This window comes from Gymnodraco acuticeps, unplaced genomic scaffold (genome assembly GCF_902827175.1).
Source record: "Gymnodraco acuticeps unplaced genomic scaffold, fGymAcu1.1, whole genome shotgun sequence".
In the NCBI taxonomy this organism is placed as follows: Eukaryota; Metazoa; Chordata; class Actinopteri; order Perciformes; family Bathydraconidae; genus Gymnodraco; species Gymnodraco acuticeps.
The window spans coordinates 195,616-209,747 of NW_022991435.1; the positions used below are offsets into that span (position 1 = coordinate 195,616).

At 43.4% G+C, this 14,132-nt stretch overlaps 1 long non-coding RNA gene across 1 annotated transcript; it reads right to left on the minus strand.

The window, feature by feature from the left end:
- Positions 1-10,838: 10,838 nt before the first annotated feature.
- On the minus strand, positions 10,839-12,292 carry LOC117532673. Its single transcript, XR_004566904.1, has 2 exons — positions 12,247-12,292; positions 10,839-11,130 (listed from the first exon to the last, which is right to left on the minus strand). It is a non-coding gene; the product is annotated as an uncharacterized LOC117532673 (long non-coding RNA).
- Positions 12,293-14,132: the final 1,840 nt, after the last annotated feature.

Sequence of the window (14,132 nt, forward strand, 5' to 3'; positions counted from 1 at the left end):
CTCTATAGTGCACAAACAGGCACTAAGAACGGCGCCAGAACAGAGGAGATGAGACGTGGCTTCTTCCTCCGACCTGTAAGGAGGGTGGAATAAGCCAGCCAGGGTGATCACTCTTGACTTAAAATAGTTGTGATGACCTTAGGCATGAAGCCGGATTAGGGCGTAAAACAGCTGAACTGCCATCTCCTTGGATCCGGAGACATGACGGAGCCACAGAGAGAGCAGACAAATCACTCACCCTTTTATCTGATAGAGCCAAAAGCAGTACTATATACTTTGGCTGATAACAGTTTAATAAGGGGAACCTAATCAGGTTCAAATGGGGCTTTGCTTTAGTGCGTGCAACACCAAAGCCAAATCCCACTGAGATGCCAGTGTGCGTGACACAGGTCTGAGTCTCCATACTCCTCAGTAGTAATAATAATCCCGCTTCAATCACATTAGTATGCGTGAAAAGTGACAGATGACACGCCCCCAATTATGCAAATGAGCTAAGTCCCGCCTCCCATTGTTCGAGATCCTTTGATGTGTGGGGGTACAATTATGTTAATGAGCTAAGTCCCGCCTCCCTTTGTTCGAGATCCTTTGATGTGAGGGGTGAGGTGTTATAACAGGTAGGTGTGAAAAGCCCCCCTGTGTAGCGCCTTTGTTGTCTAATCCTTTGATGTGTTGATTAAGGCAGTCTCTTTGAAGTTATGCTGTCTGGCCCCTGTCCCCTCACACCCCTTTGTAGTCTAATCCTTTGATGTGAAGGGTTGAGGTGTTATAACAGGTAGGTGTGATTTCACACCGGTGTGTTATAAGCCTCTGATGTTAATCTAGGTGTTGATTAAGGCAGTCTCTTTGAAGTTATGCGTGAGACTGTCTGCCCCCTGTCCCCTCAGAGCCCTTTGTTGTCTAATCTAATTAGCCTTAGATGTTTGCCCTTTGATGTGAGGGTTGAGGTGTTATAACAGGCAGGTGTGATTTCACACCAGTGTGTTATAAGCCTCTGATGTTAATCTAGGTGTCTCTTTGAAGTTATGCGTGAGACTGTCTAGCCCCCGCCCCCTCACAGCCCAGGCCTCTACCCCTTTCTCCACCCCTTCCTGTCACACGATATGAGGCCAGCAGATAGTGGGGGGTGGAAATAGATGAAAATAGAAATCCATGCAGACTAAATAACAAGCCAGTCATTTCCACTCACCAAGTCACCTTTCAAAAAAGAAAAATGGCCAAGAGACGCATCGATAGGGGTTTAATCAGCGTGACGCCTGTGACAACTTACTGCCATCCGTCTGGAGCGCCAGTCAAGAAACGAATGCAGTATCTGTGCCGGGTTCAGACGCCTCCAGCCGAAGAACTTCATGAAGAATGGACTCTGAAAAATGGCGATGTTTGGGGTTATGTATTCAACTATATGGTGAATGAACTGCATTTCTACAATCTGAAGAAGGGAGAAACGTATGGACCCCGTAGTGTTAAATCGACACTGACCTCAACAGATTGGGCTGTGTTAACTCTGGTGTCTTCCAGAGATCTCCACGCAACCACTGTATCGGAAGAAGTAGTGCATCAAGAAACCATAGTGGAACCAGCGGTGTACAAGATATTTGCAAAGAAAAGCAAAGAAACGCAGACAGCATGCGAGATCAAAGAAGAGTTTTCACCGCTGCCCCTCAATGTGGAGGAAGAAGAAGGAGATATTCCCCCGCCGCCAGAAGTGAGAAGAGTCCTGACAAACACCGTCTGGGAAACTAAAAGCGGACCATCGGGGCGATGGTATTACCGTGCAAGTCGTTTGGTGACGCTGGGGAAGGACCCCTCTGATGATTTTGTTTTGGAGTATTTCAACTCTACATGCAAGGTTTTTCAGACATCCTTGCGGGTGCCTCTGACTGCTTGGCTGAAAAATGATTGATGGAAAAGCTACAAAGCTTAAAGAACTTTTTAAACAGAGTCAGACATCGATGGACATTATACTGGTGAAAAAGACTCTCACTTTTGCAGAGGACTCCGCCTCCCACTCAACATAACAAGTCACACCCTCCTCACCAGATCATTTAAAACTAAGGACCCCTCAAAGAAAAGCATTGTGTTTTCTACCTATGTAAAAGAGCGTCGGGTTGTCTTACGAAAATGTGTTATCTCTGTATCAAGATGATGTGTTTAAAAATGAATTTTGTGAAAAATACCAACGGTGTGAGAGACGTCATAAAGACACTCATTTTAACCACAGTGTTTGTTCTCTACAAATGTTTAAAGGTTGTTACAAAATGTAGAAAATAAAAAGGTCTGAAGACAAAATTAATTCAGGTGACTCTGTCTTTATTAGGAAAACAAAAATATAATACAAATGGTTTAGGGGGTAAAATGTAACCATCTTGGACTTAATATTATAACTCTCCTTATTCTTTTCTTCGTAAGGGGGCACTCGGAGGCTCTTCCTCCTCTGTGGATATCACTGGCTGTTGCATAATGTGCAATACCTCGTTTCTTCAATAAGGCTTGAAAAACGTTGTTAAAGAATTATTGCCCTGCGTCTGTTTGTATCTTTGTAGGAATCTGACTTTTGTGAACTAATGTTTTTAATTATTTTATTAACTACAAGGAATTCTCTTTGAAGAGGGTATTAATAGTTTAAAGATCTTAATGCCCCCTTGATCATGTCTTTTTTAAAGACTGTTTCTCTAAAACTTTTGTGATTTTAACACTTATTTTACTCCCATTAGGCAGATTTTGGCTTTTGTTCTCTTGCCAAGATACTTTTAGACAAACTTTAAGGTATGCAAAACCTTAAACATTTCTGAAAATAAAATACTTTATCTGAATACATTTTCTTTTAAACGCACTTTTTGAAATTATTTATTTATTATTTCAGTGGAATAATCCAGTTTTTGTTAACATCAATGCTTTTTTCTCTTTTCTTGTGTTACTAAGATACTTTTAGACACACTTTGGCGTATGCAACACTTAACAACTGGTAGAATATTAAGTACTTTGTAAGGAATTCGGTTTCTTTTAATGGCAGGGTTTTAAAAAAAAAAAAAAACACTTGTTCAGTTAAACAAGGTTTTTTTCTTTTCTGATAACCTTACATATTTTAGTTATTTTCTGCTACCAAGATACTTTAAGATACACCTTGATGTACGCAACACTTAACAAAGGGTTTAATATGAAGTACTTGGTAAGGAATGGGGTTTTCTTAAGGGATGCAAAACTTTAGAACTGGGTAAAATATTCATTAATTTGTAATGAATTGAGTTTTCTTTCTTTTGATTTTAAACATACTATTTGTACACAATGACTTTTCCATATTTCTGACAAACTATACTTTTGACTTTTTCCGTAAAATCTTGACAAACTATTACTTATTCTTAAATTTGACCTATTGCTGCTTGGTTGGAAATGATAGATGAAAAAGCTACAACGCTTAAAGAACTTTTTTTTTAAACTCTCAATTCTACATAGATGACTCCCCCCATTCAACGCAATAAGTCCCACCCTCCACTCAGCAAATCATCTAAAACGAAGGACCCCACTAAGACGACCGTTGTAAACTAGCCATGGATCTGAGAAAAACCAAGACTCCCCCCGCGAGTTGCAGCCAGGAACAGACTCCTGGACTACCATCATCACCACCATTTTGGACACCCGAATCTTGCAGTACTACTGCTGCTGATGTTACTCCTGGGGCCAAGACGTCTCTGTTTATGGACACAGTGAAATCGGTGTTGGTTGATATTGTGGAGAGGGTGATACATCGGTACAGAGAAGAAATCTGCAACGGATGCCGAGTCAGTCACCCCGGCCAGAGGCAACACGATTTTCTGAATGACATGCCCGATTTTTTCTTCAGAAACAATTACAACGCGTTAATGAAAAGACTCTGGCTCACCGACTTCATTACTGAGATCGACCAGACTCTTATTGATAAAGACATTTTCATGGATGATTGGAGGATCCAAGGCGCTTCGGAGGCTTTTCTTCACAATCTCAAAAATTGCAGACGCCTCAAGGAGAGACTTGAAAAGATCCATGCCGAGTTGGATGGAGAAGAAGAAGCCTAATAACCAGCAGTTGACTGAAGCCAGGGATTTGTTCGATACATTGACTTTTTTTTCTTTAAATAAAAATAAAAATGGGAAACTACTATGCAAAACGCTCTGTATATATTGATCATAATGTAGTCAATACCCTTTTAATAAGTGTGGTGATGAGGACGATTGAAAACAGAACGAGTAGTGACCCCTGTGTAAAAAAGAATGGCTTAAGTTTGTAAACTGGAAGACATTTTGGATATCGTTCGTTCTGGCAGTACTATTCCGGGTCATTGGGAAACGATTGTAAACGAAACATTTAAAGTGGTCCTGGAATCTTCATTTTCCGAAACATTCTGTAACATTACCAAAGAAATGAAACAAACGTCAAAAGTGTATCATGTGCTCTCATTGTATGCTCTGTTTGTAGATGTAATGCATCTTTGTGTCGAAAACAGCATACACATGAATATTTTGACTGAAGTGAAAAAACTCCATCTGATATTTCCAGTAATATGGGGAATTCTAAGCTGGAGACGGTCCTGGGGATGTTACAATCAGTATAACTATTGATTTGTGCGTGAAAAAATACAAATGTAAATAGGACATTTTTTAAAAATTAAAAAAGTGTTTTTTTTACATTTAAAAACGGTTGTCTTCATTATAGCAAGGGGAGCGTGTCTGATACATGTGTATTACAGTCCTTCACATGCACTGTTGTCTTCATTATAACAAGGGGAGGATAACAGGGAAGATGTAGGATAAATGTGTATTGAAACGTGCGTATTATACACCCACAGAAACACAGAAACACAGAAACGCAGAAACACAGAAAACACTAGTATGGTTATTAGTAGTAAGGATGCTGTTTAAATCACATTAGTATGCATGAAAAGTGACAGGTGGACACGCCCCCAATTATAAAAATGTGATAAGTCCCGCCTCCCATTGTTCGAGATCCTTTGATGTGAGGGGGGTACAATTATGTTAATGAGCTAAGTCCCGCCTCCCTTTGTTCGAGATCCTTTGATGTGTGTTATAACAGGTAGGTGTGAAAAGCCCCCTGGGTAGCGCCTTTGTTGTCTAATTATTTGATGTGTTGATTAAGGTAGTCTCTTTGAAGTTGTGTTGTCTGGCCCCTGTCAACTTCAGCATCTGCAGTTACAGATACAACACCACCAAGCTCAAGTACAAGTAGTACATCTACACAGAGCAATATCCGGCCATCTTTGTCATCAACAGTTTCTCCATCGACAGCTTCCAGCACAACAAGCAGCATTACTTCATCAGATGTGAGCACAAACCCAGGGTCCAGAGTGTTTGCTACTACAGCAACTAGCAAAACAAGCAGTAGCAAATTCACACAAGCAGGTAACAGCACAATTGTATCAGCTTCTGCGAAAACAGCAGCAAGCACAACAAATAGCAATACTACTCCCACAACAGAAGACATCGTAAAAACGTTATACTCCAATGTCTCTAATACTACAACACCCAGCATAACTGAATCTGCACCGCTGGAACTGAGTCAACTGGCTCCTTTCGACGCGAAGGAAAAGCGGTTCAACTCCGAGTCCCTCCCAGATGACTGAACTTCTCACCTTATACCTAAGGGAGACACCAGCCACCCTGCGGAGAAAACCCATCTCGGCCGCTTGTATCCGCGATCTCGTTCTTTCGGTCATGACCCATCCTTCATGACCATAGGTGAGGGTAGGAACGAAAATGGCCCGGTAGACAGAGAGCTTTACCTTCTGGCTCAGCTCTCTTTTCGTCACAACGGTGCGGTAAAGCGACTGCAGTACCGCTCCCGCTGCTCCGATTCTCCGGCCCATCTCACACTCCATTGTTCCCTCACTCGAGAACAAGACCCCGAGATACTTGAACTCCTTCACTTGGGGTAAGGACTCATTCCCTACTTGGAGTGGACAGTCCATCGGTTTCCTGCTGAGAACCATGGCCTCAGATTTGGAGGTGCTGATCCTCATCCCAGCCGCTTCACACTCGGTTTCGAACCGATCCAGTGAGTGCTGAAGGTCGCAGACCGATGAAGCCATTAGAACCACATAATCTGCAAAAAGCAGTGGTGAAATCCTTAGACCACCGAACTGCAGACCCCCTCCCCCACAACTACGCCTCGAAATCCGATCCATGTATATTACAAACAGGATTGGTGACAAAGCGCAGCCCTGGCGGAGGCCAACCCTCACCGGAAATGGGTCCGACTTACTGCAGAGGACCCGGACACAGCTCTCGCTTTGGGAGTACAGAGATTGGATGGCCCTGAGTAGAGACCCCCTCACCCCATAGTCCCGCAGCACCTCCCACAGTAACTCCCTGGGAACTCGGTTATACGCCTTCTCGAAGTCTACAAAACACATGTAGACCAGATAAGCGTACTCCCAGGCTCGCTCCAGGATCCTTGCAAGAGTAAAACGCTGATCCGTCGTTCCACGACCAGGACGGAATCCGCATTGTTCCTCCTCAATCTGAGGTTCGACAATCGGCCTGACCCTCCTTTCGAGTACCTTAGAGTAAACTTTCCCGGGGAGGCGGAGTAGTGTGATGCCTCTGTATTTGGCACACACCCTCTGATCCCCCTTTTTGAAAAGGGGAACCACCACCCCGGTCTGCCACTCCTTCGGTACTGTTTCCGACTTCCACGCAACGTTGATGAGACGTGTCAACCATGACAGTCCCTCGACACCCAGAGCCTTCAGCATTTCTGAGCAGATCTCATCCACCCCCGGGGCTTTGCCACTGCGGAGTTGTTTGACGACCTCACTGACCTCCCCCCGGGAGATTGGTGTCAATCCCCCGTCATACTCCAGCTCTGCCTCTAACATAGAGGGTGGAGTTGTCGGGTTCAGGAGTTCCTCAAAGTGTTCCTTCCAACGTCCTAACACTCCATCAGTTGAGGTCAACAACGTCCCATCCTTACTGTACACAGCTTGGATGGTTCCCTGCTTCCCCCTCCTGAGGTGTCGGACAGTTTTCCAGAACAACTTGGGTGCCGCCCGAAAGTCCTTTTCCATGTCTTTGCCGAACTACTCCCACACCCACTGCTTTGCCTCGGCCACGGCTGAGGCTGCTGCGGATAACAAATCCCAAGGCCTCCTTCTTCAGTCGGACGGCTTCCCTGACCACCGGTGTCCACCAGGAGGTTCAAGGGTTACCGTCTCTTGAGGCACCTAAGACCTTGAGACCACAGCTCCCCGCCGCGGCTTCGGCAATAGAGGCTTTGAACACAAACCACTCTGGTTCAATGTCCCCAACCTCCACAGGAATGCCCGAAAAGCTCCGCCGGAGGTGTGAATTGAAGGCCTCCTGAACTTGGGCCTCCTCCAGATGTTCCCAGTTCACCCGAACTACACGTTTGGGCTTACCAGGTCTATCCAGAGGCTTCCCCCACCACTCGACCCAACTCACCACCGTGATCAGTTGACAACTCCTCCCCTCTCTTTACCCGAGTGTCCAAAACATACGGCCTCAGGTCCGATGATACGATAACGAAATCGATCATGGACCTTCTGCCTAGCGTGCTCTGGTACCACGTACACTTATGAGCATCCTTATGTTCGAACATGGTGTTTGTTATGGCCAATCCATGACTAGCACAGAAGTCCAGTAACAAACCACCACTCCGGTTCAGATCAGGGGGGCCGTTCCTCCCAATCACGCCCCTCCAAGTGTCTCCATTATTGCCCACATGTGCGTTGAAGTCTCCCAGCAAGATTAAAGAGTCCCCTTCAGGAGCCCCATACAGGACTTTTTCCAGGGTCTCCAAGAAGGCCGTATACTCTGAACTGCTGTTTGGTGTATAAGCACACACAACAGTCAGAGTTTTCCCCCCCATAACCCGCAGGCGTAGGGAGGTGACCCTCTCGTCCACTGGGGTAAACTCCAACAACGAAGCACCCTACCGGGGACTTCTGAGTATCCCCACACCCGCCCGGCGCCTCACACCTTGAGCAACTCCGGAGAAGAATAGAGTCCAACCCCTATCCAGAAGTAAGAGGTGAGCCCAACCAGATCCAACTGGTAACGCTCCACCTCCTGCACAAGCTCCGGCTCCTTCCCCCCAGAGAGGTGACGTTCCACGTCCCCAAAGCCAGCTTCTGTCGCCCGGGTCTGGTCCGTCGAGACTAGGGTTGGGTTCCAACATTTAGATTCCAACGGCATCATTTAGACATGTGAATTTCGGTTCCGCTTTTCGATTTCTGAGGAAATGTTTCTCGCCGCTCTCCGTAGCCTACTGTATGACTGCGGCGGGGCGGGAAATGTAGCGTTGTACCTACACTTCCTACAGTGTAACCTGAGACCAGGGCCGGCCCATTGCACTGGCGTTATAGATGTTCTCCTAGGGCGCCAGATCTGTGGAGGCGCCGCGCTGACAGCTCTGGGAGGGGAAACAAATGTTTTGACCGTTGGTGCTCATCCTAATTTTCGGCCTTGATGTAACAACATTCATAATTAAGTAAATGTAACACCCTTTTCATCCCGGTTACACTTTTCATTTGCCCTGTACGATGGGCGCTGTAAGTGATGAAAATGGGGGATGTTGGCTTATCTGGCACCCGCAGCTCACAGCCAAAGTGGGAGTGAGCGTGGGAGCGAGCGAGGGAGAAAGGGAGGGCGCTGTTGTTATTAGCATCTGGTGCTAGCTGCTCTAACGGAAGAAGAAGATGTTTCTACAATGATGTGGAGGGAGAGTCAACTCCAGTCAGACTGAGGCTGATAACTACAGCTCAGTGAGGTAAAGGACTCTGAGTGTTTAGATAGTTCACTTTAGTCTAAGGGTGCGTTCACACCTGCCTTGTATAGTCCGGTTGAATCGAACCCTGGTGCGTTTAGCCGCTTGGTGCGGTTCATTTGGGTCGGTGTGAACGCAGTCCGAGACCTCTTAAGTGAACTAAACAACCGGACTCTGGTCCGCTAAAATAGGTGGTCTCGGAGCGCTTGCTTGCGAACTCTGGAGCGGTGCATTGCTGGTGTGAACGCAGTCCGCACCAAAACATAGGAAGCGCAGTATTTACGTGTCACAAGAACGCGGATATCTTCAAAAATCTTTAGCGAAAGAGTCTTTCAAGACATCCGCGGTTGTTTAGTTAAAGAGTAAAGCAGAATTAAGTGTTGAACAGTGTCGTGTAAAGTAACAATTCTCCGTCAGCTACATAAAAGTAAGAACACTTGTCGTAGGTGAAACGCCCCTCCTCTGCAGAACGTCTCATGTAACACTTATTACATGGCCACATTCTCAACAAAGTAACGACATGACTCCCAATATTAATTGAAATGCTTTTGTGGATTTAGAAAATGATTTTATTGATTTAAAAAATAGTTGTATGTATTGATTTAAATTGACATGCATCCGCTAAGAAAAATAGTCCGTTGTTACTGTTTGAACTAACGTAGCAACGGCAGGAAGTGCTTCGATAGCGTTTTTGAGGAGCTTTTTGATTACAGATTTGAAAACATCATTGCTTGCTTTAAAAGTAGCACAATTCATTATGTCAAACCTTGGAAAGTATCTAGATATCCCTGCCCTAATGCCAAAGTAACTGCACACTGAATATGTGTCGCCGTCTGATGTCTATGTCTGGACCGCTGCGTAAAAAGGAGGGTTTCTGCCCGTTACTTCTCCGCTGTTTTCTTGTCGCTCTTGTCTTGTCAGTTGTTTCAGCCAAACTGTATACAGTTAAATCGAACGGACTTCTTTGTGCAGATGTGAGCGTCCTTAACAACGGTCAATAAATCCTTGACATCGGTCTGTCTGTTCTGGATTAAAAACGTGTCACGTGTTTTGAATTGACCAATCAGAATCGAGTATTCAACAAAGCCATGTAATAATGTTTTTTAACGGACGTTGTCTGATTATATAATCATATGCGCGGGCCGCTAGTGTGTATTGATCTCCAGACTAACAGCAGCATGAGAATAACCTGCCGAAAGTGCCGATGCTCCATGGCGGGGTCTCCGCTAGAAATTGCCGGGATTTGCGTTTTTACCCCCTTAATGTCTGACCAATGGTTGAACAGCATTTCCGAGCACATGACTTGTGTTTAAAGTTTATAGTCCGTTTGAGTTTTGCCCGTGTGAACGCAAACCGAACCTTCTGAAAAATGAAACAATGTAACAAACTGTGGTCTGGTGCGCACCAGAGAGCGGACTATTAGGTGTGAACACACCCTAAGTTATCTCAGTGGGTCTCAAACGTATTGATCACAATTTATGTAAACACATATTTCCAAGGCACTCCTTTATAATTATTGGGATAAAACAGGTTTGAAATCATTCCAATGTATACTATAGGACAGTAAACCAGACATATAGTTTTAAACCAATAGAGTCTGGCTGCAGACCGCAGCAAGGAGGCGGATCGTATAGGGGCGGATCCTATAGGGGCGTTTCCTAAAGGGTTATGAACCCCACCCCCACGTATTTCTTAAAGGTATATGACGCTCTCTGTTTCTCATTTATTTTAATGCTTTGAATGAATCATAAACGAACTTCGAAAAATAATAATTATAATTAATTTGCATAAAGAATGACGAGTATACAACCCACAGAGAAGACAAATTCATAAATTGTAGGCATATTATTGTTCACTGTTTGTGCAGTGGCAGTAATTATTATTCAAATCAATCAACTACGTTTTATGGAAGATATTGCTGTATATCATTTAACAACATGAGTAGAGGTTTCTGTACACCTAAAATACTGAAGTTTAAGTTACTGTCCTGATGTGTATCATTCATTTGTTCATGTTGTGTCTGGTGGTAAGATTAATAAAAAAAAAAAAAATAAATACAGTACATACAAAGAGGAAAGTCTTTATTAAACAAACATTTTATTGGCTGTTCTAATTATTATTAACCCCATCAGCCATTTTATTGGAAGGTGCCTCCAGCATCATAGAAACAGTCAATGCTGCAGAATCCTGCCAGCTCATCTTCCGAGTACATCCCAGAGAGTTGTCCTCTGCGCCCATGTCCCCTGTAGCCTTCCGAGTCCTTGTACCGGTTGCGGCACTGTATGCAGCTGGAGATCTGGAACGGGATCCTGTAGGTCTTGGTGTACTCCACAGAGTACTTCTTCCAGGTCACCACACCTGATGAGAAAAGAAAAGAAGGACTCAATTGTCTAAAACGTAGGTTCAGGTTATTTTTTATTTAAGCCAGAAGCCTACAGCTGCCACCCAAAAAAAACCTTTGCGCTGGCCTTTCTTCAAGCCAGACAAGCAGTCATGTCACCTATAGCTTATTGTGGTTCTATAAGTGAGTGACTTTACCTGTAGCATAGAGATGCTGTGCACATAAAAATGTGGGAGTCTAAATGAAAGCGTAACTATATACAGCATGGGCGGCCATGGCTGAAGGGTTAGTGAGCCCGACTGGGAAGCCTCCAGGGGGCCTCAGAAATGTGTCAAAGTGTCCCTGAGCAAGACACTTAACCCCAACTGCGTACCACTTTATGCAGCTCAAGGGGTCACATCATTTGTATAATATAACTAGTGTTTTTGCTTATCGATATTAGGAAGTTTTTATTATGTTACATTCTTTAACCTGTCTTTAATAGTGTTAGGTGAGCTATTAAGCATGTGTTAGATGACCAGTGACTCTTCTCTAATCATATTACTTTACCACATTTCTGATGATGCCATAACTAATGTTACATAATTATAGAAGACACATCCGAAGTGTTATTTTTACATATTGATTAGCAGCCGACATTTACTGAAAGGATGCGTCCGTCTCTCGTCTGGTTCATTACAACTAGTAGTTACAAACTGTTACAGTTAGGGCAGGCCTACTTATATTTCCAAGATAATACAACAGTACACAACAGTACACTAGCATCATGCTAAGTGCTGGTTAGCATCACAGCATATACGCTAACCTTAGGTCAATTAGATGATCAGCTTTGGTAACACAAATCAGTATTGTTACCGAGCCTGATAATCTATTGACCTATGTAAACTTAACGTTATTACAACAGTAGAGTAGGCCTGGTTGCAAACGGGACTATAGGCCAACGTGTTTATAGCATCATGCTAAGTTAGCATTTAATACCACAAACATTTTTACCACATACAACTATTATTTACTTTATTAACGCTTAACGAGGTTGGACAGTCGATGTTGTACTTTGATAACGAGACAATTGTGTGTTAAGAAAAATGACATTACAATAAATATAAACATGCATCTCTGGAAAATACTATTACCGCTGTTTCAACTTGTTGTTCGGCCATCGTGAAAGAACGAATGACTTATTCTGCGAGGATTTATAAAAGCAGCTGGAATCCCTTAAATTGCATTACTGCCACCTACAGTATGTATTTCTGCTGAGTGTCATTATTCTATTGGATAAAAAAAGTTAGGAAACGCCCCTATAGGATCCGCTATGGAGTCAGATTTGGGTCAATATTCTAGCGCGTAAAACAAGCTACTTACGAGCAGAAAATGTGCTTTTACACGCGCATAAAATGACCCTCGCGCGCAGATTAAACCCCCGCGAGCGGCTCTGCGCTCGCGAGCGCAGAGCCAATATATTGTTTTATATAAAATTAATTAATTAATATATATATATATATATATATATATATTAGCTGTACACTTTACGAATATAATAGTTTTTTATGGACAACTTTACCATTCAATCTCGTCCAACTGATTTTGCTGCCGTCACTCCTCGGCTCTTGGTAGTTCAGGCATTTATCAAACCTGGCAACTCCGGGTTTCCTGGCAGCTGTCAATCAAAGTCCAGTGGCTCCGCCCCAAAGTGCCAGAAACTTTTCACGCGCGCGTAGACAGACTCCGCGAGGCTGATACTCCCGCGAGCGAGCAAGAGGGCTGTCTCTCTCGCGAGCGAGCACAGAGCCGCTCGCGGGGGTTTAATCTGCGTGCGAGGGTCATTTTATGCGCGTGTAAAAGCACATTTTTCGCTCGTGAGTAGCTTGTTTTACGCGCTAGAATATTGACCCAAATCTGACTCCATTATCCGCCCCTATACGATCCGCCCCTATACGATCCGCCTCCTTGCTGCGGTCTGCAGCCAGACCCATCTCTTTTAAACTGGAGAGATAAAAAAATATGCATAAATAAAATAGTAAAATAAGATATGAATGAACAACAAAAATAAAATAAGTTACATGTATTTGTTATTGGCTATGGTAGGTTACTGGTTATGTTCACATACATATTTAATTATTCAAATGTAAACCGATCTTTTTCATATGGGTGTTTCGAGTTGTACCCCCTAGATCTAGTCTCTAGTAATTCTGCTTAAAGTGCACCAGATTGAAGCATTTTACTTTAAAATGTTCAAACATTTCTTCCCGGTATGCCTGAGAAGGCAGATATGCTTGTTTTTCTCAACAAGAACTGTTTTTAAATGGGGGGGGGGTTTCCTTTAAAAGTTGGACTGTTGCACTGTTGTAGCTTCAGTGGTTCTCAGGTTACAGTTACATAGCAGTGAATATAAACAGATTGATTAATGTGAATATTACTGTAAACTAACCTGTGTAAAAGTTTCTCGAATAAATGTAATTTTTTTGGTGGAAGAAGCAATTTATAATTTGTTTACCCTGCCCCTCAAAGAATCGGAATTGAGAACCGTTAAGAACCGGAATCGGAATCAGAATCGTGGATATTCAAACGATACCCAACCCTAGTCGAGACCCTCTGCTTTCACTGTCACCCTTCTGGCAGCGCACTCGACCCCATCGCTGTTTGGAGGTGGTGGGACTCTGCTAGTAACATTTTAAAATGGAGTTGGCATCAACAAAACAATATTTTATATGAATCTGCATTTTTATTTTATTATAAATTGATTAATAGCTTGGTCTGTTCTGTTGTCAGAAAAAGGTGAAACATGTCCATTCCTGTTACTCGCAGTGATTTTTCTTATTGTCTTGTATTGTCAGTCCCAAACTCCGAACAAAATATATTCAGTTTAATATGATTCTCAAAACGAGAAAAGCAATAAATCTCATTATTTCAGAGGATGCTCAATGTATTTTCTTCTATTTCTAGATCAAATTGAAGTTTAATCAGAACAGTTGGGGGATATTTTTCTGTGTAATGATTTATTGTTGTGGCCAAATTGGCA